Source organism: Marmota monax, unplaced genomic scaffold (assembly GCF_021218885.2).
Source record: "Marmota monax isolate L192 unplaced genomic scaffold, Marmota_monax_Labrador192_F-V1.1 WCK01_AAM20220418_F8-fsc00005, whole genome shotgun sequence".
Classification (NCBI taxonomy): Eukaryota; Metazoa; Chordata; class Mammalia; order Rodentia; family Sciuridae; genus Marmota; species Marmota monax.
This window is the reverse complement of record NW_026692254.1, coordinates 20,812,814-20,839,161: the sequence shown is the minus strand read 5'-3', so window position 1 is coordinate 20,839,161 and position 26,348 is coordinate 20,812,814. Positions and strand designations below refer to the sequence as shown.

The 26,348-nt window shown below is 38.0% G+C and overlaps 1 long non-coding RNA gene across 2 annotated transcripts in view; it reads left to right on the top strand.

Moving 5' to 3' along the window:
• Nucleotides 1–26,348, top strand: part of LOC131423936 (uncharacterized) — a 44,405-nt gene that overhangs the window by 254 nt on the left and 17,803 nt on the right. The gene's annotated exons all lie outside the window — the stretch shown is intronic.

Below are 26,348 nucleotides of genomic sequence, written 5' to 3'. Positions count from 1 at the left end.
CAAGCGCTTTTTTCATGTATTTTGTATTTTTTTTAAGAGAGAGTGAGAGAGAGAGAAGGAGAGAGAGAGAGAGAATTATAATATTTATTTTTTAGTTTTTGGCGGACACAACATCTTTGTTTTTATATGGTGCTGAGGATCGAACCCTGGCCGCACACATGCCAGGCGAGCGCGCTACCGCTTGAGCCACATCCCCAGCCCTGTATTTTTTTTTTTTAATTTGTGCTCCTATTTTTTTTTTCCTCCTATCTGCTTTGGAGACCATACCTTTCTTTAAGAAAGGAAAAAGTCTTATTGTGAACACTTAGCTCCTTGATTCTATCCTTTGATTTTTATAGAAACATTTCAGACTCTAGTTTTAGGTGCAATTCACAACATTGGATATGTAGCATTTCCATTATAGTGCTTAGTTTCCATGATGAATTCTTTGACCCATGACTTATTTAGAAGTATATTTCATATTTCCACAAGAATGGGTTCTTTTGGTTCTTCTGCTCTTGTCCTCTAATTCGTTATTATCCAAGTGGGACCTGTGAGGTAGTCTACTGTTTTATTTGGTGAAATTTCCCTATGGCTTAACACATGGACTTGAAAGAAACACTGCTTCTTCTGTCCTTTGCCACATTTCCCCTAAGGGTTTGTGCATGCCTCTTCCCATCAATCTTGAGATACCTTTATTCAGTTTAGATATTAATATTTCTTCTCATATATGGGTTCCACACATATTTTTTTCCAAATCTTTTCTTTTTTTATTGGCTTCAATAAAATAATCTTTTAGCACACACACACACAAATTTTATTTAGCATTTATAAATTTGCCTGTGTTTATTTTAATGTGTTAGGATGCCGTATTACTCAAGATATGTGGACTCCTATATATTTTTGGACTTTTAAACATATTTTCTTCAGGGCAAGATCCAGATTTGGGGAAAAAATTTCATTTAATTTTACATATTAAAATATTTCTTAAGAAAAACTGCAAACAGAAATACAAAGTTGGGTACAAATGTGAATATTTGTTTACAGCGTTTGAAAGAAATCATGAGAGAATAAATGTATTTTAATATGTTGCCAAATTCCCTGAACATCCTCCAAATCCAGAAAGATGGCATTGTGTTTTTATTGATGACTACCTAACCTTTATCTAAAGAGCTTTTATCTTCCCACATTTCTTTACTTCACATTCTTTGATCATCTCTTCATATAACTGCAACTTTACACTATTTTTTTTTACAGAGAGAATAAAGAGATATGTTAGTCTTTCCTCTAGCAGAAATAACCCAGATTTATTTTATTATTGAGAGCTGGGTTCTTAAAACCACTTGTAGAATTATTGCATGAAGTGTCTTTGAAACAGGAAATTTTGAAAAAAAAAAAACCATTTCACTCAATTTTTAGCAACAGAGAAAAACATATGGTGCACTGTGAAGCCAGAATTAAAGACAGGCAATCAGTGTAGAAAGATAAATTGGGGCAGATTGAAGAAAACTGACCAGTTTGTGTCTGGAAGGTTGGAGACTGCTCTCTGGGAGTCTGAAATGTCAATGTTCCCAGAGCTTTGCCCCTCTTAAAGAGTTGTTAATGAAGCAACTCCGGAACAGACAGGAAGCTGAGAATTAATTTGCCCTGGATCCTCTTCCTGTACTTGGCCCCTCCAGCCCACCTGTTTCCCACCTTTTGGCCTCTCCACTGGCATCTCCTGATCACATGTACAGGATGGGGGACAATAAACCAGAGAAGGGAGAAGAATGCACAAAAGGGACAAAACTTCCTTAAACCCATGGATTCAGCCATTGGGACCCTTCCCCCCACCCCAGAAGTCTGTTTTACTATCCTTTAAATAAAGCTTCTTACTTTCTACTCTATCCTTGCCTCCAGCGCACTTCTTTGGTGTTATCAAGGACTCATCAAGGTAACTGGTAACTGGCAGTATCAACTACATCTCAAGTCCACTCTTGAAGGGGAGAGCTTCCCTTTTGACTCCGTACCAATGAGAATTCCATCTTCTATCATCAACAGTGTGTGCTTGACCATGGGAAGACTTTTCCACAAAGCAACTTCGGGCTCTACACATTCCAAACCTTGTTTTTCCTCTACTATTCTTTGCTTTGGTGCTGTACACAGTACTGATACCGCCGGTTATCAGTGAGGAGTCCTGCTTCCCCACATGTTGAAGTATAATGTTAGAGAAGCACGCTGAGGCAAGCATATAAAGCATGTTTTATTTAAAAAGGGGTAACATAGACTTCTCCTGGGAGGGAGAAGGGGGCCATAGCTGGTATCCTGGTATACCCAGAAACTAGGTGTTCTGCCTTTTTATTTCTCCTAGGCTTCCTTTGTTCTCCTGTCCTCTTCCCCTTATCTTTCTCCTTCCTGCATAGGTGACTAGGCCCAGGAAATTTCAGTGGGATGGCCAAAAGGTGGGAAACAGGTAGGCTGAAGGAGGAAGAACACGTTGGAGCATCCAAGGACACATTAACAACCTGACAGCTCCCTGTAGGGAGGGGCAATTCCTGGGAAAGATTACCTTGGCAACAGGTTGGAGCAGGGTTGGGTTCTTGAGAAGGGTGGAGCAAGGGCTCTGAAGTAATTAACATTTCAATCCCTCAGGAGACAGGCTCCAACTTGCCCGACTTACTCAAAATTGGCCTCCTTGATCTGACCTGATTTGATTTACCTATCTATACTGACTGCCTGTCTAATTCTGGCTTCAGTAGGACATGATCAGAGTATGGTTCAAGTATGGTCCTGTATCTTCCTGAGACATACAGAGTTAGGTTGGCGACGTGGGCTGCACTAACATCCTGGAGGCAGTTCCTCCGTGAGGATGGTCACCAAGTGCTTAAGCAAATACAAAGTGACTACAAGTCACTGACATACACCACTGAATTAAAATTAAATGCATTTCTTATTCAATCTCCCCTCTGTGAGACCCCATAAGCTCCTATGTTATTTCTCGTACCATCTGGTAAGATAAATGTAGGTAGTACGGAAGAATGGAAAGTAGATTTACCAGGAGTTAGGAGTTAGGACCTAAAGTTCCAAACCTTGGGTATTCTCTCAGTCTTAAAAAAAATCAGGAATGCTAACTCTTGGAAGAAAAGACAGTGGTTATTGTAAAGTGCTTGCTTAGAAGGGCATCTTAAGTGACAGCCATAATTAAGACAAATTTTACTTTCCTGCCCAAGGGCCTTTCTGAGAAACGCTCACCACTCCCTTAACTGCCTGCAGGGCTCTAATCCCTGAGCCTTGCCCCCATAAAAGTCCAGAACCCCTAGCCTGTTTTGCCTCTGTCTATTGAGAGATGTGCCTTTATTTGTCAGCTTTGACAAATAAACTCTCCTGTGTATTTCTGCCTGGTCTCCGTCTTTCATTTCTGGCTCACCCATCTCCCAGTTCCTTGCTTCCTTTCAGTTATAGCTACTGGTGGTTAAAATAACTTCAACAAATTCCAAAATGGGAGACCCTGAGGACACACTGCTAGGGCCACACTTAAGGCATTAGAAACAGCCTGGGCAACTGAGGGGCTTTATTTTGAGGATCCAAATTTTAAATTCCAAGAAAATCTTCTGAGTTTTTAAGCCTTTAGTCTCTCTATAAATGGTTAAATCTTTGTGTTAGTTAGCTGTCTGTCGCTGTGACGAAAATGCCTAACAAGAACAACTTAGAATAGGGAGACTTTATTTTGGCTCACTATTTTAGAGGCATCAGCCCATGGCTGACTTCATTGCTCTGGGACAAAATTGAGGCAGAACACCAAGGTGGGAACATGTGGCAGAAGAAACAAGACACCAAGGACCAAATATAAACCCTAAGGTTACACCCCCGTGACCTATTTCCTCTAGCATGCCCCAGTCACTACCTCATACAGTACTCCTTTGGAATTATTAATCTATACAATGAGTTAACCTACTGATTATGTGATAGCTCTTAAAATTGAATCATTTCACCTGTGAACATTCCTACATTTTTCTCACACATGAGCTTTCAGGGGACACTTCATAGCCAAACTGTAACAGTCTTTATTATAAAAGTTATTTTGTGCTTAGATTGTTTATATTCTTCATCCTCACTGTGGTATCTGTGCTCTTTCAATGATTTGTTAGTTTTCTGGGTAAGCATTCTGTGACTCAGGTACCATCTCTGGAGTCTGCAAGTGGCCAGGGCTCTGTGAGTGATGGGAAATGATGCCATTCTCCCCATGGCTTATAGAGGAGAAGCAGAAAAGTCCCCCCACCACCATCACCAATTGAGGATCCTGAGTAATCCCCTCTTCTCCTGAGACCCCCACCTCAGCGAACCCGCTGGTCCACTCAGCAACTTCTTAGCATCTGGGTGTCAGGTGCACAAACTCCATTCCTAAGCCCACATTGCTCAGGCTTCCCATACCTCAGCAGCCTATCTTCTTCCCAGCATCTGGTATTTTTTCATCTTTGTTGCAGAAATCTCCAAGGCTCATTTCTGAGAACTCATACAATCCATAAAAAAGGAAGCCCCAGGGCAAACATATTTGAGTTGGGTTTGTTTTTCTGCAATAAATCATACAGATAACATAACAAGCTTTATGATGCACCTGACTGCTTTTTGCCTGTGTGTGTGTGTGTGTACGTGCGTGCACGCGCATGCACGTCTCTGTGTTAAATACCTTTTCTTGCTTTTCTATTCTTTAACTATCATGACAGAGAAACAACAGAACCAACAAGACCCTTGAGGTTTGCTATATCAAAGTTTATGGAGTGCTTTAATTATTTTTGTAATTATAAAAACATGCAGAGAATTATAAGTGATGTTATGATATTAAACCAAGATACACAAAACAGTTTTGTATGCATGGTCAATATAAATCATTACCTGGCTATATTACAGTATTTATAGATAAGGAACTTTCTTTTTCAACAAAGGATTTGATTATCTTGAGCCTTAATATTAGCTCATATGAGAACATTTATCCAAATTAAATCAAACAAAGGATGAGTATAGTAGTATCTTTTTATTTTTTATTTATTTATTTTTTTGCAGTACTAGAGATTTACCCAGGTTTCACAACATGCTGGCAAGTGCTCTACCATTAAGCTACATCCTCAGCACCAGGAATACCTTTTATCTGCAGTTTCACTGTTACCTGCAGTCAAAATATTAAATGGAATGTTCCAGAAACAAACGAGTTGAAACTTTCAAATAACTTATGATAGTACATTATTAAAATTGCTCTGTTATTAGTAATATTTTCATAAAGCTCTCATTGTACCTAATTTTTAAATCAGAAATTATCATAGGAATATATCTATAGGAAAAAATATAACATATACAGGGTTTGGTACCATCCGTGGTTTCAGGTGTCCAAGGAATGTCCTTAAATGAAACACCTATTTATAAGGGGGTTACTCCATCTCTCAAACAAACAACTCTATTGCCTCAACACATTTCTGTTCATTAAAGGCCAGTTGGAATGACTGTGGATGTGTGCAGAGCCCTGATCAGTTTGGCATCTGAAATGTATGGGGATGAGGTCCATTTGGATTCAGGGACTTGCTTTAATATTTTGGCTGGATTACTGGACTGTAGGTTTTGCAAGAGATGTGGAAGCTGGAATGGGAGGTCAGAGATATAATTCACACTTGTCCTACTCAAGAAAGGCAACTCCAAAGCCAGTGGACTCGCTGCACTGAGAGCTGTATCTGCGAACATGAACAGTGTTTGGTAACCTGTGCCATTTTGGTGGATGGGTCAACTCAGAAAACTTCATTACAAATCAGAATGTTTGCAAAAGAGCATAGGATGGAGCATTTTGAACAAGTCTAGAACAGGGGAAAAGGAAACCACCCATGTTCAGGTTCTCAAATTGGCTCTACAGCCAATCGGTTGGGTTGTGTGAAGTCTACTGAGATCTCACTCTGTGGCTCTATTTCCTTTTCTTACAATAGAAATGATAAATTTAGTTATTTAAAAGAAGAAGACCTTTGGCGTGGCCTAAACAGTATATTGCTTCATCTTCATGACAGTTTCTCAACCCTGGACCCTTTTCCCAGTATTGTCCACAAGTAGGGAGAGGCACGGAGAGTGATGTGCACAGAGAAATCATCAAGGGGATGATCTCACAGAAAGGCTGAGCTGGAATGCAGCCCCAGGTCTCTGCCTGCTCTGCCTCCTTTCTGCCCCGCCTCCAATACTGTGCACTTCTCCTGCTGTTTCCATCTAGCTCCATAGAAGTAGGCATGCGAGGCTCTGTGGGATAGTGAGGAGTTACTTAGGGTAATTTAATTTTTATTACTTAACACATGCATTTCAAACAGAAGAAGATCATGATGACCAGAAAAACATGGAATGTATATACACTATTCAGCCATAAAATGGAAAAAAATCCTGCCATTGGTGACAACATGGATAACCCTGGAGGACATTATGCTGAATAAAAGAAGCCAGGCACAGAAAGACATACTGCAAGATCCCCCTCATATGTGACATCTAGAAACACAGAACTCACAGTAACAGAAAAAAATGGTGGTTGCAGGGTCTGGAGGTGAAGGAAACAGGAAAAAAAATATATTGTTCAGAAGAAGCAAAGTTTAGGTATAAGAGGAATAAATTCTGGAGAACTGATGTACAGCTTGGTGACTATACTTAATAAATCCATATTGTTTATTTGAAATTCAATAAAGGATAGTTGATGTTCTGACCACACACACACACACACACACATCCATACACACATACACACAAAGTTGTAATTATGTATAGTAATGGGCTTAGTTATTACATTGATTGTAGTAATAATTTCACCATGTATATGTATATCCAATCATCATGTTCTATACTTTGAATGGATACAATCTACTATTTCTCATTTAAACTGGGTGTGGTCATCAGGGGAAGAAATCTAAATCTTAGATGACAATTAAGAGTACCTCTTGCCAGGAACAGCACATGCCTGTAATATCAGTGGCTTGAGAGACTGAGGCAGAAGGATCACGAATTCAAAACCAACCTCAGCAACTTAGTGGGGACCTAAGAAACTCAGCAAGACCCTGTCTCAGAGTTTTAAAAAACATGTTTTTTAAAAGGGATAGGGATGTATCTCAGTGGTTAAGGAGCCCTAGGTTCAATTCTAGTATTAAAAAAAAAAATCTCTCTAATAAGAGTACCTCTCAAGGAGTTAATTCATAAGCATTTGAAGTGTTGAAATACACACACACACACACACACATTTACATTTATGTGTGCTGTGTAACCTTGGATCTGTTCATTCCCTTCTTTGTATCTCTAGTTTCACCCTTAACGGGCCCAGTGCTTTCTTATTTATAAATATGCCCAATGATTTATCTCACCAGGCTGTTCTGAGGCATAAAACATTATCATATGTCTGCATACTTTATACACAAGCAGTATAAACATTTACCCTATCTGCCACAAAGTCTACAGGAGTGAGCAGATATGGATTCATGTGTCGTTTCTGCTTGGGATGGAACAACATGATGTGCCAGGATCGTTTCATAGGAAAAAAAAATCACAAGCACTGATGTCACATTAACATGGATTCAAATCCTGACTGTATCACACTCTAGCAATATCTGAAATCCCAATATATAAAATGAACATACTCTGTACTTAAGAGATATAAAACTTAATAATTCCCAGGAATAGGGGAAGTTGGCCTTGAGGGGCAGAGCCTGAGAAGACAAGCATTTGAAGTCTCCATCTGTCTTCTTGCAGCTTCTTGTTCCAATGTAAGTCCCAGAAAGGCAGCGATGCTACGGAGAAAGCATGTGGCAGATGCCAGGAACAGCTTTGATTTTCCTCCCTTTCGGTGGTGGCTTCTCTCTCCTTGGGACTTGTGCTAAGAACTTGAACTGTACAATTTCATATCATTTAAGCAAAAAGAGATATTAGGGAGTTCAAGGGGCATCCACTTGGCAAACATGAAAGCCTGCTTCAAGACATCTTTATAGGCTCCATCCCAGTCCCCATGCTCCTTAGAGTTGCCCCCCTGCAGAGCTCAGAGAGGCGTCAAGCCCAGGCTGCTGATATCCTGTGGCAGCAATTAGAGAAACTGCCCTTCAACATGGGCTTTATTTTATCCTGTGATTGCTAGGGAGAGCTACAAACAGCATCCAGCAGGCAGTGATAGCATTACCTGTCATCATTGTCACTTTCCATTTCATTTATGTTCAGCTGCCTTAAATACCAGAAAAGCAGTATTACTTAAAAGGCTGAGCCGTGCACTTCCAGGTTTATCAGAATAAGGCAGAAACCAGGCTGGGTAGTTTTAAGGGCACAGGAAAAACAACACAGTTTGGTGACAGGAGGTTTTGAATTATAGTGGGCAAAGATAAGCCAGGTTCCGATTAAGACTTTAAACATCCAAATAGGTGCACTTAAAATAAATAACCCCATAGACTCCAGCTGAACCCTCGTGCCTTTTGTTATCAACAAGCTGCTCAGCAGTAGCTTTCATAAATTCCAAGGATTAAACTGCACCAATTGCATTTGGGATTCAATTGCACATTCTGAAAAGGAATGGTGTTTTTGTCTGGGCATTTTTAAGTCAGGTGGTAACAGGAGCAGCTCTCTGTTTTTTTGAGACTTTAATTTGGAAATGATGATAGCAATCATTTATTGAATCCTTTCATCTACTAGGTAGGACCTGCTCAAGGACTTTATGCCTAATTTCACTTAACTCTTGAGAAATCTTATAAGTATTATTCCAGATGAAGAAATCAAGACTCAATCAAATAGCTGGACAGTAATTGAGAGCCAAAATTCCAATAGAAGGGATTATTATAGACTCAAAGTAACATTTGATTTTTTTCATACCCAGGAAAATCATGCTTTTCCATCACAGCACACTTATTATAAATGCAAAATATGGCCAAGTCTACAATGACGTTAAATGTAAGATGTTCCTTGTGGATAAACAAGGAAAATAAATTCAGCCGTTGAATTGTCAATCAATTCCAAGACATTCTCATTTCAGATATAAAAAAAGTGTGTGTGTTGCGGGGAAGAGGAGCACCCTCTAAGATCCACAGAAAATGGCAATTTAGTGTCTCAGCTTAAATGTAAACCACAAGAAAGTAACATAAAGGCCCAGCGTGCAGACAAAGTGTTGATAAGCAAAACATGATCTGGCTTCCTTTTGCTTTCTCCAAAGCTGAGAACAAAACCCAGAAGTCTACTATTGCTGTTTCCCAATTCCTGCCTGCAGATGGCAGTGCAGGCCACTGGATATGGCCTTTGGCCTTAAAGAAAAAGTCTTCAGAGGATCAGGCACAGGTGGGGCAACTTTTTTCACAGCTATAATTTTTATTTGCCCTTTCAGAGGTGGTTCAAACCCAAGGGTCATTTCTGTGGCAAGTTCCTCCATCCTTTTGATGTCTTCTTTTTCCTTATTAACTATTTTCCTCCCCAACATTTTCATATTCTGAAATGGGCAGATGCATTAGTGTTTTTCCTCACACTTTAAATCAAATATTGAGGGATTGGCTGAAGGGGAGGTAGCTGTTGTCTTGGTTATTCTTTCTTTCAATATATGTAGAGAATATTTCTCATGTAGGTTTTATTGCTTGATAATATCGGGTGATAAGTCTATTTGCATCACTTTCCTCCTAAACCCCTCAATGCCTCCCAGAGGACCTTCGGGTAAATTCTAAGCATGTCATTATGATTCTAGACTACCTCTCCTACCACCCCAGGCTCCAGCCCCCCGTGACCACCTATGAACCCCCAGGCCTTAGCTTATGTGCTCCCTCTGCCTGAAATATTCTTCCACCTGTTATTCTGCCCATAAAGCATTATGCAATGAAGTTCAAGTGCCTTAGTGGAACTTTTTTCCACCTGAACTTCATTGTTCTCCTCAGGCACGACCATGGTCCCTGGCAGTTCTCTGTGCTTACATTTCTTGATATGCCAGCCAGTTAAAATGATAGCTATCGATGTGGCAATCTTCTCTCCTCTGTCTTACTTACAGTTATATTCCCAGTGTAGAGCTGGAGCTGTAGTAGGTAGCCAATTGATATTAATTGAATGAATAATTGACTGCCTGTTTTCTATAATGTACCAGAACTGATATTCCCTAGGGAGGTTATTTTTTACTTCTTCACATTAGAATCACTTGGAAAGCTTTTAAAACTCCTTAAGGAAGAAGTTATTTGCAACAACGTGGATGAAATTGAAGAACATTATGCTAGGTAAAATAATGAAGTAAGAAAACCCCGCAAAGATGGGCACTGCATGCTCCCATATGTACAATCTAAATCAAATTCAAAGAAGAGGGTAGAATGGTAGTTACCAAAGGCTAAGGCATATGGAAAATGTGAATGTAATAGTTAAAAGACATAAAGCCTCAGCTAGATAAGAGGAATACATTTGTTTTTGTTTTTTTTTTAAGATAAATTTCACAACATAGTGAATGTAGCTGATAATTTAGTATTGCCCATTTAAATATTAATAGGAAAGTGAATTTCAAGTATTCTCAGCACAAAGAGTATTAAATATCTGAGGTGATGGGTAAGAAGTCTTTGGTTCATTGGGGACATGCCCTCAAAGGGAATTTTGGGATCCTAACCCCTTCTTGTCTTTCTTGGCTTCTCTGTTCATGAGGTGAGTAGTTTTGCTCTATTATGCACATCTACCATGATGAGCTTCCTTGACACTAACCCAGGCAATGGGTTAGTTGATCATGAACTGATCATGAACTGGAATCTCCAAAACTGTGAATCAAAACAAACCTTTTCTCTTTATGAGATAATTGCCTAAGGTATTATGTTACTGTAACAGAAAGCTGACTGTTGCAGAGTAATATTCCCATTGTCCTCTTATGTATCACTAAACTTGTACCAAGCACTGTTTTAGGCTCTGGGAGGCACAACAGTTAAAAAGACAGAAAAGGACTATCCTAATTAAGATGAGGCCCTGCTTGCTTGCTGTCAAGAAGAACCATAGGTACAATAAATAAATCAATAAAGGAGCTGAGTTTAGATATTATGATTATATTATTCAGAGAAATAGTGTAGGAGGTGGCCAGGGAAGACCTCTGTGAGTTCAATTGTACATTGTGTGAGTGTATGTGTGGTGGTGGTGGGGAGTTCACATACAAACACATATTTTATCTCAAGGATATTCTCTAGTAGAAAGATCTTTGTACTGTGTGTCTCTATTATGAGTAAGTTCTTAGTTAGGCTTGAGCGCTGATGTGAATGTTATTGATTTTGTAAGTAGACTAAAGATTTGCAGGGTTGGAAGAGCTGGCCTATCAAAAGCAGCAAACATTAGCTTTAGTCTCCCAAATGGTACACCTCTCTCTTTGGATGATGACCAGCAAACATGTCTTCAGCAGTTATGCCAGCTGAGACTTCTGTGGGCCATAAGTACATGATCCAGCCTACGCATGTAAGCCATTGTCCATCAAGGGGATGCACACAGATGCAGTAGAATACACATATACACAGGTTATTTGAGTAACCAAGCACACAGCCAGCCATTGGGTGCTCTCTGATCCCCAGCCTGCTCAGTGATGCTCCTTCATGCACAAAGGTGATCTTTCATCTTAAGTTCAAGCAGGGAAGCAAAATGAGACACCAGAGAGGGACTCCTTCTATCTGGCTTGTGAACTTGGTTGTTAAAATGTACACTCCAGCTGTCAACTGATGGAAAATCCAAAGAACATAATTTAAGTCTTCTTTAATACACAAAGATGTTTATTGGGACAGTGAAGGACTACCAGACTACATGGCTGCAACAGTTCATACTTGTAATCCCAGCAGCTCAGGAGACTGAGGCAGGAGGATCTCAAGTGCAAAGCCTGCCTCAGCAAAAGTGAGGCACTAAGCAACTGAGTGAGACCATGTCTTAAAAAATAAATACAAAATAGGGCTAGAGATGTGGCTCAGTGGTTGAGTGGCCCTGAGTTCAATCCCCATCACTCCCGCCACCAAAAAGAATTACTAGACCAATATTAAACAGAAAATCCTAATGCAGATAGACACATTAACTTTGAAGAAACTTTTGGCTTATAGGTATCTGTCAACTTAGGAAAACTCAAACTTTTCCTTTAACAGTCTAATGGGGCAAGGAGGATGAAAAAGTCAAAGGGCTAGAAGGGTCTTTTTCTAGGATGACAGTATTATTCTAGATTATGGTGATGGTTGTATAATTATAAGTGTATGGTAAAATTTATTGAATTATATATTTAAAATGGTAGACATTATGGTGTGTAAATTACATTGTAAAAAACTGCTTTAAAATTTAACAAATATTTTCAACAATCAATTTGATACAGGTGAGTTTTATAGTAATTTTAACATATAAAAATGGGATTTAAAAAACAAATAAAAATAAGGAAAAATATAAAAGGGTGAGAAAAGACATAAAGCCTTGTGATGTTTAGTTTTAAAGGTCAGCTTGACTGGATTGAGGGGTACTTAGAAGCCTGGCAAAGCATGGATTCTGGGTGTGCGCTTGAGGGTGCAGATGGGAATGTGATTTGATAGACTGAGTAGGGAAGGTCCTTCCTCAATGTAGGGCAGCAACATTCAAAAGGTTGGAGGCCTGGCTAGAAGAAAAAGTTGGAAGAAGAGGGCATTAGTCAGTGTTCTCCAAAGGAATAGAACAAATAGGATGTATATATAATTACAAGAAGGGATTCATTTTATTGACTCTCCCCATCAGAGGCTAGACAGTACCACAAAGGCCTTCTGGATGCTAGAGAACTGGGAGAAACAGCAGGTGGTCAGAGCAACGAAGCCTCAAAGCAAGAGGTACCAATGATGCAGCTGCAGTTCAGTGCTCAAGGCCTGGAATTTCCCTGGAAGGTCGCTGGTGCACATTTGTGTTCAATGGCTAAAGAATTTGGAGTCTGATATCCAAAGGCAACAACAGCAGCCAAACTCACCCATTGAAGAAAGGTCAAGTGTACACAAATGATTGATCCTTCTTCGTTTTCTGTTATTTTTATTCCATCTAAGTCCCCAGTTTACATTCAGGGCAGGTCTTTCCCCATTTAGTTCACTGACCCCCATGCCAACAATCATCTCTAGAAACACCCTCAAAGACACAGCCAGAGGTATGCTTTGCCAATTTTCTAGACATTCCTCATTTGACAACCAAGATTGACTGTCATGACAGGGTAAATTCTCTCTCTTCTGGGCAGGATGTCTTTTTTCTCTTCCCCTTGGACATCTGAACTCCAGGTTTTTCAGCCTTGGACTCTGGGACTTTCACCAAAACCCCTGCAGGGCTCTGAGGCCTTTGGTGTTAGACTGAGAGCCACAGTGGCTTCCTAGGTTCTTGCATTCTTGGGTTCTTGGTTCTTAGACTGAGCTACACTACCAGTTCTGCAGCTTGAAGATAGCCTATTGTGGATTATCTCCACAAACATTTAAGCCAGTTCCTCTCTCATATATCTATATCTACCTACCCATCTATCTTATTAGTTCTCTCTGAAGAAATATGACAAGTACAAATGTCATGTGTAAATGTCTAATGTATTCTTTTTTTAAAATTTATTTTTTATTTATATACGACAGCGGAATGCGTTACAATTCTTATTATACATATAGAACACAATTTTTCATAACTATGGTTGTATACACAGTATATTCACAACAAATCGTGTCTTCATACCTGTACTTTGAATAATAATGATCATCACATTCCACCATCATTAATAACCCCATGCCCCCTCCCTTCCCCTCCAACCCCTCTGCCCTATCTAGAGTTCGTCTATTCCTCCCATGCTCCCGTTCCCTATCCCGCTATGTATTAGCCTCCTTATATCAAAGAAAACATTTGGCATTTGTTTTTTTGGGTAATATATTCTTGATCTATGCTCCAGATATAAAAAAAAATGAAAAAGGACAGAGACAATATGTGAAGAGAAAATGGCTGAGAATTTTCTGGAATTGATGAAAAACTCCATACACAAATGTAAGAAGGTCAGTGAATCCTAGGATAAATGAACAGAATAAATAGCAAAAGAAATTCATTTCTGGAAACATTATAATAATATTGGGGAAAATCAAAGATGAAGACAAAATCAAAAGCAGCAACTTCATGGGAGGGTACATGGGAGTTGGAGTTTTTGATCAATGCATGTGGAGTTTCAGATTTGCACAAAGTTTCTAAAGATTAATGTATAGTCACATGAATACAGCTGACATTCCTAAATGGTGTGATTGAAAATAGTAAAAATGAAAAATTTCATGTCATATTTCAGACAGAGCTTTAAAAAAGAAGAAAAGCTGGCTTTAGGGCAATTGCTACAGTCAGTTTAAGTCTGGGAACAGTTTCAGACTGGGAACAGGTGCCTTAGGATGTTATGCAGTTTTAATGAATTAGGAAGAAGAGACTCAGAGAGGGATGCAAACAGGAAAGAGGAGGAAGTGAAGATAACAGAGGAATAACCGGCTAAGGAAGTAGAATAAACCAGAAGAATGCCCTATAGCAGAAGCCAGGAGAAGTGCTGGCAGGGAGCTGTTGTGTTAGAGGTGCCTGATAGACAACTGCCTCATCAATTGATGATACTGGTGTCTTTGTGTCATGGCTGTTGTCAAGTCAAAGTTTGGCTGTGTCATGTTGACAAACCCCCATCAGATGTCCTATTCCTCACAGCCATGATTTGCAAGAGAGCCTGACCTCCCTTTGGGAGAGAGCCTGAGTATATGTAACATGCCACCTGACAGTGTGACAAAGATCAGGATCTTAAGGTTACAAGTAGCCCAAATAAAAAAGTAGCCCACCCCAGTATTTCCCATAACTGCACTTCAAAAATAAAACAAAACACAAAATGCAAAAGGCATTTCCTAACCTAAACCAGCTTACCTTTGCACAACTGAAAATACTCTATTCCCCATATGAAGCCAATAAAACTTACCTACTTTGCTCAAACTGCAGCCCCCAAACCTCTGACTGGGATCTATTCCCGTTTTTAATTCTGTAACAATCCCATTCTGATGTATTGAAAACCACAGAATTATTACAAAGACAGAAAATGCCAGAGCAGTCTTGGTGGAAAAAGACAAAAAAATGAGGAAACTAGTTGAAATACTTATATGCAATAAGGAAGGAAATTCAGGTAATAAATAGGTCTACTTATTTTCTCTGCAGCAAGTACCATGGCTGTGGATAATAATGGTGGCTTACCACTTCCATGGCTCACTCAGTGTCTACCTTACCTTATGCTTATACTTCAGCAGTCATGGTATTGGATCAGTGGTTTGATCCTAAAAACATCACATATGGATATTTCAGCCTTGGTGGTTCTACAGATATAGACTTGCAAAAGTTTTTCAACTGTCTTTCACTAACTTTCTTATTACTGTTTAAAAATATTTCAGTGCTATATTGGACAATAATTAAGATGAGATTACTTGATGATAAATTAATCCTACTGTACAATTACAAAACAATGCCCTTCACAAAGCAATAAGATTTTGAGTCTCCTCAGCAACAGTTACTTAAACCCTACCAGGTAATTCAATTCTAGATGTGTGGATCCAACTGTTTTATTATCAAAATAAATCTTTTTAAACAAAAAATGGCTTAAGACAGAGTCAAAATGCCACAATAGTATTTAACTAAGCTCAATTTTGCCTGTTTAAATGGTATGTAATATTTGCTTCTCACTGATTAAACCATTTTCTACACAAACTAGACCAAGAAATATCTCCCACCTTAAATTCTTATTCCATCTGCAACTGTTACTTGCTGTTTTTTTACCCTAAAATTCATGTGCTGAAGATCTGACAACCAGTAATACAGAATGTATTAAATGTATTAAAGTGATGGTTAAATTAAAAGGAGACCCTCAGGCCCTAGTCCAATCTCACTGGTGTCTTCATACGAAGAGGATATTTGGACACACAAACACAAGTTTGTACACACATTCAGAGGAAATACCATGTGAGGATACAGCAAGAATGCAGCCATCTCCAAGGCAAAGAGAGAAGCCTTAGGAGAAACCAGACCCACTGATAACCTTGTTATTGGTTCTTCAGCCTTGAATATTATAAGAAAATAAATGTCTGTGATTTAAGCTACCTGGCCTGGCCTGCTTTAGTATGGAAGCCCTACAATCCTAACACACCAACCAATTAAAAAGATCCAACAAAATTATTAGTTAATAAATATGTGAATTACCTGCATTTATGTTTTCAATATTTTCATCTATCAGAATTGCATAAATTTTGTATTTACTAGTCAGAGAGCATTGCTTGAAAATATCAATAGAAAAATCAATTATAAAATGTTTCTGCTGCACTGGGGCAGAGGGTAAATGTTATCTCCAAAGTAGCCCCATTGTACTTGATGAAAAGGTCAGATGTTTGTTGGTTTATCATCATGACCTGAATTAAGTGATCTGGATGTTTTTATTTCAGCAAAACCTCTCTGTTTAGAAGGTATTAGACGATGAGAATGATAATGTGTCTTAGGTCAATTGCCCCCAAATCAGACACTAAGACAGGTCACATTGTACAATTGATTTATGAATGAAGGAATCCCAAGGGAAATCTGTAAGTGAATGGGAAGCATGGCAAGGGCATGATTTCAGGAAAAGTTTCACATGGAATTGTTCTAATTTATCCCACAAGTGAGCTCTTGAGAGTGAGATGTTGATGCAAGGCAAGAGGCACAGGAATTTCAAACTTCTAAATCCAATCTAGCTTAAGAGAAAGAAATCTCCAGCTCCTAATATAAACAGTCCACTGGAAAAAATTAGCTGCAAAAGAGAGCAAAAGCTTCTTAGAGCTCTGGGGCCCCCCAAAATAGAATTAAAGGGTTCCATAGACATTTGGATGGAGTACCAGTATCATATACCACAGTAAAACTGGATTGTCCTCCGATTTCAGTTTCTCTTTTAGATTCTGGGACATATGCTGGAAGTTCAGAAAAACTTCTGGAAAGTTCAGAGCTTTAAGAACTTTAGTGTCAGCATCATGAAGCCCAAATATTCCTATTCATGTCCCCTCCTATTCCAAAAATTCCACCAGGAAAATGCTGAGGCTTTCCCCGGGACAGTTACCCAGAACTAGCTAACTGAACTCCAGAAAGTCTTCTTCACTCTTTCTCCCCTCAGCTTTCTTCTCAAGCTTCTCTGTCCTTCCTATCTTCCTTTTGATCTCCTTCTCTCATCACATTTTCCACTAATCATCTCTGATGCTATGCATTTTGTTGGGGAGGGCTTTTGGTTAAATTTCTTTCTGAATTAATCTGGCATCTTTACTTTAATCTAGGTTACAAGAATGATGTCACAGGATGCTTTCTCCCAGTGTCTTTTTTTTTTTTAAACAGGGAAAGAGAGAGAGAGAATTTTAATTTTTTTTTTTTTTTTTTTTTTAGTTTTCGGCGGACACAACATCTTTGTTTGTATGTGGTGCTGAGGATCGAACCCGGGCTGCACGCATGTCTGGCGAGCGCGCTACCGCTTGAGCCACATCCCCAGCCCTCCCCCAGTGTCTTGAGAGTATGCATGCTATGCATGCTTTTGCCAGCCACTTCAAGATGGGTTGAATTAGGATTTGTAGAAGTCACTTGCTCTTTGGCATATATATATGGGAATCTGGGCCTGATACGGTATAGCAGGAACAGACATGCAAGAAATGTGAGTCATGTGTTGCCTATCTGTGCTTCCAGGGCCTGTTTAGGCCTAATCTTTATTTATCACTTCCTCATGATGATGTTCTTCCAAATTCAAAAGATACAAAGTTTATAACTCCTAATGGGTGACTCAGGACCTTTAGTTACCTGATTTTCCACTCCTAGGAGGCCAGTTTTAATCAATATAGAAACCCCAAAGTTCTTTTCTATGAAGGAGAATAACTTTTTCCCACAGAGTACATAAATTTAACATTCCAGTGGACTGGGAATCTCCTATTGGTGTTTGTCACCGTCTCATGTGTTATCATGATCCACTCCCCCAAATTTGTATATATTCACTGGATCTTTTTGAGCTTCCATCTGGAGCTTGTGAACAGGTTTCTTTTGTTGTGGGACCCACTCACATCAAGAAGCTGCATTCACTTACCTAGGACTGCTTCAACAAATGACCTCAAACTTGGCATGTATATATAATATTCTCTCACAACTCTGGAGGCCAAGCATCTAGAAATCAAGATTTCAGAAGGATGGGCTCCTACCTGAGGATCCCTTCCAGCTCTGGCAGCGGCTGGCAATCCTTATCATTAATTGGCACATAGACACATCATGTCCATCTGCTTCACTTTACTTCCCCTTTTGTTTCTCTGTGTAACTTCTCCTTATCTTACAAGGACACACGAAACCGACTTTAGAGTTTAGCCTCAATCTAGCATAACCACCCCCAAGGCTCTGAAATATATCTAAAGAGGACCTTTTCCCAAATTGGGTCACATGCAGAGATTCTCAGATTTAGGATATGGACGTATATTTTAAGCCATTGCAGAAATTTTTTTATTACTCCTTTATTAGCTTTAGATATCAATCCACCTATAGTTTATGTTTTTAATAGTACACCATTTAATGTGGAATGACTTGTCCTTTACTTTTGGAGAAAACATCTTTGACCATGAACTGACAGACTATTATATTTTCACAGAGTTTATCTTCACTCCATGCTATATATGAGTTTTAGTAAGGTCAAAATACATCCTTCTTTCAGAGTCTAGAAGTGACTACCACCACTGTATTTGACCAGCCTTCTATTTTATGGGTAGGTAAGATAGTCATGTCTTTGTAGACTAAGTTGTGGCAAAGAGCCAAATGGTTAATATAATTTTGAGGTACAATGATTATAACATACCAGAAGGTGAAATAAGTCATACTCCAGTGGATCAATATGAAGAAATGCATAGATTAGCTCCTTGAAAGAGATCATTGCAAAGAAATCACACCCAAATTAGATGTAGTTGAAATTGATACCTGTAAGTTTCATTAATTCACTTTCATTTTCCAAGACAATCCAAAACCAGTTGACTCTGGACAAATTGGAGAACTAAATAAAGGCAAAATAGAAATCATAATACCTGTATCTTTCAATAATTTTTATGGTAGGACAAGTTTCAGTATTTTCTTCACGGAACTTGTAATAATTTCACATTACTATTTTGGTAATTAGGCCAGCTTTAGGGCCTTCTAATTTCCTCTTATTTTCATAGCTCTTATGTGAAAATCTGGACGAGATACTCATCCAGGATAGAGAATATATATAACCACAATATTCCCAACAAGTAGATATTGGGTGAGAATAGATTTGTGATCTACTGGAACTGTGACAGGCACTTGTGGATCAAAACTCCATTTGTGATTTGACCCTTGTAAGACTCCATTCTGATCAGCATAAACAGTGGTATTCTGAGTTCCCAAGAATTGGTTTTAGACATGGCTGTAAGCTGTGACTTTTGAAAGATCTGAGTATCTTTCTTTCTTAAGGGAAAAATAATTATGACAAAACCATTACAGGAAAGTTGAATGAAAGAGTCAATGTCTACTCTCGATTTTTTTTTTCCAGAGTCTGTCTTCAAGGGAAAACAGGCATTTTCACTTTCAGAAAGGTGGAGTAAATGTATTTTTTCTGTTCTTCTCACTAGGCACAATTAAGAATTAATATTGTTAAAAGGTATGGGGCTGGCTGATATGCAGATGCTAATTTATAAGAAAAGGGGCACTAGGGAAGATAGAGTTACCTTAGATTAATTAGGTAGAGGGCAGTAAAGGGAGGGGGAGGGAGTGGATATACAGGGGTAAGAAGGATAATAGAATGAAACAGACATTATTACCTTATGTACAGATATGACTGCATAACTTATGTGATTTTATGACACGTACAACCAAAAAAAATAAGAAATTATACCCCATCTATGTATATCAAAGTGCATTCTACTGTCATGTATAACTAATTAAAACAAAAAATTAAGAAAATAATTTCTAAAAAAAATAACCTGTTCAAAGTTCTCTGCTGTGCAAAATTATCCTTCAGATATGAAAGTGAAATAAAGACATTTTTAATTAAACAAAAAAAGAAGAAAAACAAAATGCTAAAATGATTTTTATCAGAAATTTTACATTACAAAAATTTTAAAATAAACTGTTCAATCTGAAAGAAAAATGATACCAGTAAAAACCTAGGCAGTCTGGAAAGAATAAATTGTTCCAGAAATGATAGATACACAGAAATAGATACATATAAAAGACAACCTCCTTTAATTTTTTAAAGATACATATTATGTTTTGAAGAAAAATATTAAAACATTATCTTGCAGGATTTATGCAATCTGTGAAAGCAGTACATAATAAAATGATAGTGTGTGGTATAAAGCAAATATCGGCAGATTAGGGGTTATTTTTATAGATCTTTTTTATTAGACAACATGCCATACTTTTTCCTTCCTAAACTACTTATGGCTGCTTTTGTGCAACAATGGTGGAACTTGTTTGGTTTGAAAAGAGTAACAGAAGTGGATAAATGTTACTATGAAATCGCAAGATTTCTGCATTTTAGAAGTGGTGTAATGTTAAGTTTAAATAGACTAAGAAAAATAGGAGGCACATTGTTATCACAGGAACAAACTTTTAAAAAGTATGAGATAGAGTCAAAAGTACAATACAACAACTTGTACTGGAATTGTAAATGATAATTGTTAATCTAAAAGAATTCAGAAGAGGTAGAACAGAGGAACATGAAAGAGAAGATAACACAGAGGAGTAATAAAAGAGTGGATAAGAACCCTTCTATAATGGTAATGGACAAAAATTAAAAAAAAAAGATTACCAGAAAGCAATAAAAAAGACCCAATGTTATGACATCTACAAAATGCACATTTCACACATATAGATCTGATAGTTTGAAAATAAGTGAAACAAAAACAATGTGCATCCAATTCTCATTATTCATAGACTTCACGGTTGCAATTTTACCTATTTGCAAAAATGTAGTTGTAATTTTGAGAGAAATACTTACAGGGGTTTCACATTATTCACAGAAAAGAACAGATCGGTGAAAAATTTCATTCCCTAATCCTGCACCACCTGAGGAGGAGCAGAATCAGACTCTGCCCTGTTTTAGCTGTAATTCTGTGAACAAGTGTTCTTTTGTGGTCTATTTAGGGCCATGTTTTTCAAATGTTTTTTTGTTCATCACTTTGTTGTTCACAGTGCCGAAGAGTTTTCTAGTATTCTCTAAGTGAAAAAGATCTGTGGTGTGTCCAAAGAAGAAACTGATTGTGTTAGATAAGCTTCCTTCAGGCATGAATTATAATGCTTTTTATCCTCAATGAAACTGACTGATTTTAAAGCAACAGAATTAAAAGAAAACTGGAAGCAGGTATAATAATAAAGCACCATGTGTATTTTAATTTGCAAAAAAAAAAAAAAATGTATGGGGCTGGGGTTGTGGCTCAGTGGCAGAGCTCTTGCCTACCATGTGTCAGGCACTGGGTTTGATTCTCAGCACCACATATAAATAAATGAATAAAATAAAGGTCCATCAATATCTAAAAAAAATTAAATATTGTTAAAATATACATACAACCTATAGTGATCTAATATTTGATGCAATCTCTGTCAAAGTTCCAATTGCATTTTTCACAGACATGAAAAGAAAAAAAAAATCCTAAAATTTGTATAGAACCATAAAGGACTCCAAATAGTCAAAGCAACCTTTTTTTAATATTATTATTTTTAATTTCTTATCCTAATATGTTATATATGACAACAGAATGCATTACAGTTCACAAAATATAGAGCACAATTTTTAATATCTCTGATTGTATACAAAGTATATTCACACCATTTCTGTCTTTATACAGATACTTAGGGCAATGATAGCCATCTCATTCCAATACCTTTTTTACCCCTTGCCCCCTCCTTTTCGCCTCCCTACCTTTTGCCTTATCTGGAGATTGTCTATTCCTCCCACACTACCCTTCCTTACCCCACTATGAATCAGCCTCCTTATATGAGAGAAAACATTTTTCTTCTGTTTTTTTCTACTTTTTCTACTTCTACTTTTTCTTCTATTAGACTCAGGGTCTCTGGATTTATTCTTAAGTCCTTGATCCATTTGGTTTTTGGGGATTGACTAACTTCACTTAGCATTATTTTCTCTAACTCCATCCATTTACTTGCAAATGCCATGATTTTATTCTTTTATTGCTGAGTAATATTCCATTGTGTATATGTGCCACATTTTTTTTTATCCATTCATTTACTGAAGGGCATCTAGGTTAGTTCCATGGTTTGGTTTAACTATTGTGAATTGTGCTGCTATAAACATTGCTGTGGCTGTGTCCCTGTAGTATGCTGTTTTTAAGTCCTTTAGGTATAGACGGAGGAGAAGGATAGCTGGGTCAAATGGTGGTTACATTCCCAATTTCCCAAGAAATCTCCACACTGCTTTCCATATTGGCTGCACCAATTTGCAGCCCCACTAGGAATGTATGAGTGTACCTTTTTCCCCACATCCTCGCCAACACTTATTGTTGTTTGTCTTCATAACAGCTGCCATTCTGACTGGAGTGAGAAGAAATCTTAGAGCAGTTTTGATTTGCATTTTTCTAATTGCTAGTGATGACAAACATTTTTCATATATTTGTTGATTGATTGTACATCATCTTCTGAGAAGTGTCTGTTCAGGTCCTTGGTCCATTTATTGATTGAGTTATTTGTTTTGTTTTGTTTTGCTTTGCTTTGTTTGGTGCTTAGCTTTTTGAGTTCTTTATATACCCTAGAGATTAGTGCTCTATCTGATGTGTGAGGGGTAAAGATTTGCTCCTAAGATGTAGGCTCTGTATTACCTCACAGATTGTTTCTTTTGCTGAGAAGAAACTTTTTAGTTTGAGTCCATCCCATTTATTGATTCTTGATTTTAATTCTTGTGCCAAAGGAGTCTTATTAAGGAAGTTGGGGCCTAATCCCACATGATGGAGATTAGGGCCTACTTTTTCTTCTATTAGACGCAGAGTCTCTGCTTTTATTCTTAAGTCCTTGATCCATTTTAAGTTGACTTTTTGTGCATGATGAGAGATAGGGGTTTAATTTCATTTTGTTGCATATGGATTTCCAATTTTCTGAGCACCATTTGTTGAAGAGGCTACTTTTTCTCCAGTGCATGTATTTGGCACCTTTGTCTAATATAAGATAATTGTAATTTTGTGTGTTAGTCTCTGTGTTCTCTGTTCTGTACCATTGGTCTACCAGTCTGTTTTGGTGCCAATACCATGCTGTTTTTGTTATTATTGCTCTGTAGTATAGTTTAAGGTCTGGTATAGTGATGCCACTTGCTTCACTCTTCCTGCTAAGGATTGCTTTAGCTATTGTGGGTCTCTTATTTTTCCAGATGAATTTCATTATTGCTCTTTCTATTTCTATGAGGAATGTCATTGGGATTGCATTAAATCTGTATAGTGCTTTTGGAAATATGGTCATTTTGATAATATTAATTTTGCCTATCCAAGAGCAAGGTAGATCTTTCCATCTTCTAAGGTCTTCTTTGATTTTTTTTCTTTAGGGTTCTATAATTTTCATTATATAGATATTTCACCTATTTTGTTGATTCCCAAGTATTTTCTTTTGAGGCTATTGTAAATGGGGTAGTTTTTCTCATTTCCCTTTCAGAGGATTTGTCACTGATATTCAGAAATGTATTTGATTTATAGGTGTTAATTTTATATCCTGCTACTTTGCTGAATTCATTTACTAGTTCTACAAGTTCTCTGGTGGAACTTTTTGTGTCTTCTAGGTATAGAATCATATCATCAGCAAATGGTGCCAAAGTGAGTTCTTCTTTTCCTATGTGTATCCCTTGATATCTTTCGTCTGTCTAATTTCTCTGGCCAGTGTTTTAAGAACTATGTTAAATAGAAGTGGTGAAAGAGGGCATCCCTGTCTTTTTCCAGTTTTTAGAGAGAATGCCTTCAATTTTTCTCCATTAAGAATGATTTTGGCCTGGGGCTTAGCATAGATAGACTTTATGATATTGAGGTATGTACCTGTTATCCCTAATTTTTCTAGTGTTTTGAACATGAAGGGGTGCTGTATTTTTGTCAAATGCTTTTTCTGCATCCATTGAGATGATTATAAGATTCTTATCTTTAAGTCTATTGATGTGATGAATTACATTTATTGATTTCCATATGTTGAGCCAAGCTTGCATCCCTGGGATGAATCCCACTTGATCATGGTGCAGCATCTTTTTGATATGTTTTTGTATTTGATTTGCCAGAATTTTATTGAGAATTTTTGCATCTATGTTCATTAGAAATATTGGTCTGAAGTTTTCTTTTGTTATTGTGTCTTTGCCTGGTTTTGGAATCAGGGTGATATTGGCCTCATAGAATGAGTTTGGAAGTGCTCCCCCTTTATCTATTTTCTGAAATAAATTGAAGAGTATTGAAATTAGTTCTTCTTTAAAGGTCTTGTAGAACTTGGCTATGTATCCATCTGGTCCTGGGCTTTTCTTGATTGGTAGAGTTTTGATGGTATCTTCTATTTCATCACTTGAAATTGATCTGTTTAAATTGTGTATATCATCCTGATTCGATTTGGGCAAATTATATGACTCTAGAAATTTGTCAATGCCTTCAATATTTTCTTTTTTACTGGAGTACAGGTTTTCAAAATAATTTGTAATTATCTTCTGTATTTCTGTAGTGTCTGCTGTGATATTTCCTTTTTCATCATGTATGTTTGTGATTTGAGTTTTCTCTCTCCTTCTCTTCATTAGCATGGCTAAAGGTTTGTCAATTTTATTTATTTTTTCAAAAAAACCCAACTTTTTCTTTTGTCAATTTTTGCAATTGTTTCTTTTGTTTCAATTTCATTGATTTCAGCTCTAATTTTTATTATTTCCTGTCTTCTCCTAGTTTTGGTGTTGATTTGTTCTCTTTTTTTTTGTAGGGCCTTGAGATGTAATGTTAAGTCATTCGTTTGTTGACTTTTCTTCTTTTAAGGAATGAAATCCATGCAATGAACTTTCCTCTTAGTACTGTCTTCATAGTGTCCCAGAGATTTTCATATGTTGTATCTGGGATCTCACTTACTTCTAAGAAAATTTTAATCTCCTCCTTGATGTCTTTGGAGGATGAAATCAGAAAGGAGCCTTAGGCGTGCAGTGTGTGGCTGTCGGCTGACTTCAGAACCTGTGTGAAGTTGCAGGTGCAGGCAGGCTACTACTGCATGTAGGGGACTATATCCACTGCTACAGAGTCCCAAGATGGCGGCAACTGGGGGAGCGCCACATTGGTAGATGGGGGTCCACCTGGGAATGACGGCTGGAGTTCCTGCATGGGAGAAGCTGCCCCTTGTCCTACGTGGGAGTGGCATCCATGATTTATGCTTGGGTGGGTAGCCAAAAGATCTGTGCAGATGCTGATGGTGTTGCTCAGTACTGGTAGTCCTGTATGGGCAAGTAGTTGGGAGACCTAATTGACACTGAAGCTTGGAGCACCAGATGGGCACTGTGGCTATTATTCCTGCTTGGGAGCAGGAATATCACTTGCAGAGAAGCATTATACTCACTACTTGAGTCCCAGATTACAGAGCAACAGAGAATGCTGCCTCCCTCTGGCCCGCCATCTTGGATCTCCCCGCACTTAATGTTCTTTAAGACTCACAGACATATGACCAGTTCTGGATCCATGACCAATCTTTTTTAGGTACCTGGGATTGAACTCAGGGGCACTCAGCCAATGAACAGCCACTGAGCCACATCTCCAGCCCTATTTTGTATTTTACTTAGAGATAGGGTCTTTGTCTCACTGAGTTGCTTAGCACCTCACTGTTGCTGAGGCTGGCTTTGAACTCTCCAGTCAAAGTAATCTTGAGCAAGAAAAAGAAAGTTAAAGATATACATTCTCTGACTTCAAATTATACAACAAAGCTGCAGTAATCCAAAAATAACAGTACTGGCATAGAGACAGACATATAGACCAATGGAATAGAATAGGGAGCCCAGGAATGGAGTTATGCCCGGGAGTGTATGAACAGGGGTCTAAGAGTGGTCCCCCTGAAGGAAATCAGGAGCAGTCATTTGACATAAGAAATAGAGAAATTAGCTCAACGAGAAACAGCAAATATCAATTTCATGCTTGACTTTTTTTTCTGCTTTTAAATTAGATATTTTCCCATCTTCCCTGAATAGAACTGGGCCAGGCTTACCTCTTTAACTACAGCTCTCCCCACTCTCCCATGATCCCTTCCCTTCTAGGTCATGGATGTCTTTCAGGTCTATGAATTTTTTTGGTCTCTTTCTTTGGTCTCATTTTTTGGCCTCTTTCTTTCATCACCACATCTTTCTGGTCTTCCAAGCTCATCTGGTTTCTCTCTTCCTCTTTTGTCTACTTAAGTAAATTAAAATCATTCTCTTAGGAAAGCAACCATCACTG